General features: G+C 38.8%; 1 non-coding gene across 1 annotated transcript; it reads left to right on the forward strand.

Moving 5' to 3' along the window:
• The first annotated feature begins 2,179 nt into the window (after positions 1-2,179).
• On the forward strand, positions 2,180-2,250 carry Trnag-gcc (transfer RNA glycine (anticodon GCC)). Its single transcript has one exon. It is a non-coding gene; the product is annotated as a tRNA-Gly (tRNA).
• The last annotated feature ends 1,176 nt before the right edge of the window (positions 2,251-3,426 follow it).

Genomic DNA, 3,426 nt, shown 5'->3' on the forward strand with positions numbered 1-3,426 from the left:
GGAAATTGCAACTGAAGAAGCCTCTTGTAAAGAAGTTAAACTGTTTATGGAGGAAGCTATGTTGCTGCATCAGCCGTGCCAAGAATATGTAAAGCGTTGGCTCTGTATGTTTGACTTTTCCTGTTTCAAATGGGTGTGTCTCTTTAAAAAAATGATAACTAGTGATGTAAAAAGCCGTTTGTGTTTTCAGGCTACATGTAAAGCTTTATAAATTGAAGATGTGAAATGTTTTGACCAATTCTGTAATTTTAGGCAATGTCTGAATTTAGTGAGTTACCTTATAGTAAAAAATGGGCTAAGAATTTTTGTGAAATTAAGTTTGTTGATTGCCATTCAGAACTGTTAGAACTTGCTGAATACTTTCATAGTGTATCAGGGCACAATGCAAAGGCAGAAAAAGTGGCTCACTATGACAGTGGACTGATGCAGGAATAGGTTGAACCGTGAATCTGTTAATGGTATGTTAATGCTACAGTACAATTTGAAGGAATTTTCCTGTTTACCCTTTTACAACTATCTGCTAAGCAAGTCTACACTTCTACCGGAAAATCAATCTTCAGAAAAGTACCGATAAAAGTTTAGGAATTTATTTTATGTCTATGGACGTTTTTTGTAACGTCGTCCTCCTTTATGAAACTGTTTGCCCTCTTTTTTTTAGACGTCTGCATTACTTCCATAATTATCTTTAGCAAAAGAGCTAGTTCTTCAGTCTGAAGAAGTAAAGTTCTACAACAGTGCGTCATCTTTTAAGGACGAATAAAGTATAAGTAGTTATTTACGCTGGCAATATTGTGAACTGTGGGATACAAAACAAACTATTGATGTGATATAGATAGTAACATGTTCTCTCACCCGCCGCACCCCCTGTCTTTTTACTTTTTATTATACAAGCGTCAAGTGTACAAAATTTAATAAAATTGTCATCTCTGTACCAAATAAAGAAGCATTTTTCATGCACTGAGAGTCTTAACGATGTGTGCGGTTTGAAAAGCATGCCACAATCACGGTTGGTGTCGTCGTTCCCTCATTATTGAGTTTGCCGTCTTGTCGTCTTCGCCTTCGTCCATTCGTACAGACAAGCCAAATAAGTACGTAGAAACGAGGGGTAGTTGTTAATCAATTCTTTTGATTCGCTGAAGACTTGCGTGATTTCCTTGGGCCCCAAGGGCTCACCGTTTAAGAAATGCTGCCATACAAACAAATGTTTTTAAATCTTCTCTGCCAGGCAATGTCAGTTTGCTCACAATAAGTCGTACATACAGATAGCGTTCGTAATAGAAAAAATTCATGCTAGGCTACAATCCTCTGAAACGCAGAACAATTTATGTTACTGGTTACAGTTATTTGTATTTTCAAATGACAAGAATCACTATCAGTGTCAACCAACTGAGAACGTGTCTTTCATGAGAGAAAGGTGACGGTAGTGTTATCGCCTTTACGGGATAATTACGATGTGTTATGGAAGTTCTATGACTTTATCATGTGGAATAATTGCTTGGATATTCTTGTACTTGAACATATCGAAACTGCAACCAAACTACACAAATTGATATGGTACAATTATTATGAGCCTATAAATTGATTACCCTAATCCATAGTTATTCACAATAGCTTCTCATGGTTAATGTGGTTGAAATTGATTATTACATTATTCGTCTCCTCCTCAATCAGAACGCTAGTGTGTGTGCTCATACTTCCTCCCTTCTTATCCTATTCTCTTGGTGTTTTAGCTTTATTTTTGCCTTGAACTCCTACCTCGGTAAAGCTTTCTGTCTTCTTTCTTCTATACTTCTTCAAAGCCGTGTACAAGAGTGAGCAGGGACAGTTCGAAAATATTTTTCCGAAGAAGCGACTAATCATTTGTCGCCCTATTTCTAGTCGCTCTTCCACCATATCCATTCGCTGGTGTCAGTCTTCACCATTAACTGTTACAAACAGTGAATACAAATCTTGCACTTGGGCGCCCCTGGGCTTGGCGTCCTAGTGGTCGCTGCTAATTGTGATGTGTTCTGTACATAAATGTTAGTCATGGCGCCGCTGGCCTCGTAACCCCCCCACCGCTTAGCTTGGCGCACTAAGCATCGGCTTGTGTCGCTTGTGCTTTAATCCGGCCTTAGCAATGAGAAAGAAAATAATTGTGTACCATGCTTATGCTCTCGGCAAACCGACTAGAAACAAGGCATCGGTGGTTCAGTGGTAGAATGCTCGCCTGCCACGCGGGCGGCCCGGGTTCGATTCCCGGCCGATGCATCTATTTTAATTTCTCTTAGATGAAAGTCCATTACACGATAAATGTGTACATGACTACCATATACATTCCGAGTTTCCTGTACCACATAAAAACACACATGAGAGTTAATTGTGTCATGATCTAGACGTGATTTTGTGCAATGACTTGTGATACTATTATGGCAGCAAACATCCCTTTTAGAAAACTAGAATATCCTATTTTCAAAGCTTTTTGTCGCAGTCAACGTTGCGTAAAAAATACGTGCAGTCATCTTCTACTGACGCACTGCACAGAATCCGAGAAGAAATTTGGAAGTCTTGCATATGGATTTCTGTTGATGAAATTACTGATTACATTGCAAATGTGACTGTCTGCAAAATGGACACAGGTGCGCCAACCAGGATTTACTTGATTTGTTCAAAACAATTTGCAAAGACTGACCAGCAGAGAATTACTTCTGGTCTTCACAGATTCCGCTGCATATACAGTATAGTTGCAGCATTTCAATTGCTTAAAATATTCTAACCCCTGATGCTGCGTGTAACTTATGTAGCACATGGTATGAGCCACATAGCGTCGGAAGTACGGCTTGAAGTCACTAAGGTAAAGAAAGCACACAGACTTAGCGGAAAATCCATCTCCCCTGATTGCAGCATTCTTGTACAACACGTGCCAAAAGAAGTTGAGCCCCTGTTACATCAGTTGATGCAGAACGTTCTTCTTCGTCATATAAATTAATACTGACTGACAGGCGTCATTGGTTTTCTCTGGAAAACTTAGAAAAGCTTTTAGTTGTACGCTGTGAACCCAACTATTGACTATGGTCTGAATGCTTGAAACCTTTGATTTAGTCAGTATTTATTAAATTACGGATTACACCCATTTCAACCTACAGCTATAAGTGTGTTACACGGTATTTTTATCACGGGAAACTAAAAAGGTTTGGGGTCAGCCTGAACATTAATGGAGTGTAATGTTTGCTGTGTTGTATACTTGTGCATATTTTCCTTGTTTTTAATTAATAATGATATGCTCATGTGTCAACACTGCGTATTTTACATTGTGTTTAGTTTTTCTGCGTAACAGTTTTTACGGAGTACTTTTAGGTTTTATATAGCCTAAATGAGGTACTGAAAGAGCCTATTTTAGGCGTCTACAATCCACTTCTTCCGACCTAAAAATCCGTGGTCTATTTA

This window comes from Schistocerca nitens, chromosome 6 (assembly GCF_023898315.1).
Source record: "Schistocerca nitens isolate TAMUIC-IGC-003100 chromosome 6, iqSchNite1.1, whole genome shotgun sequence".
Taxonomy (NCBI): Eukaryota; Metazoa; Arthropoda; class Insecta; order Orthoptera; family Acrididae; genus Schistocerca; species Schistocerca nitens.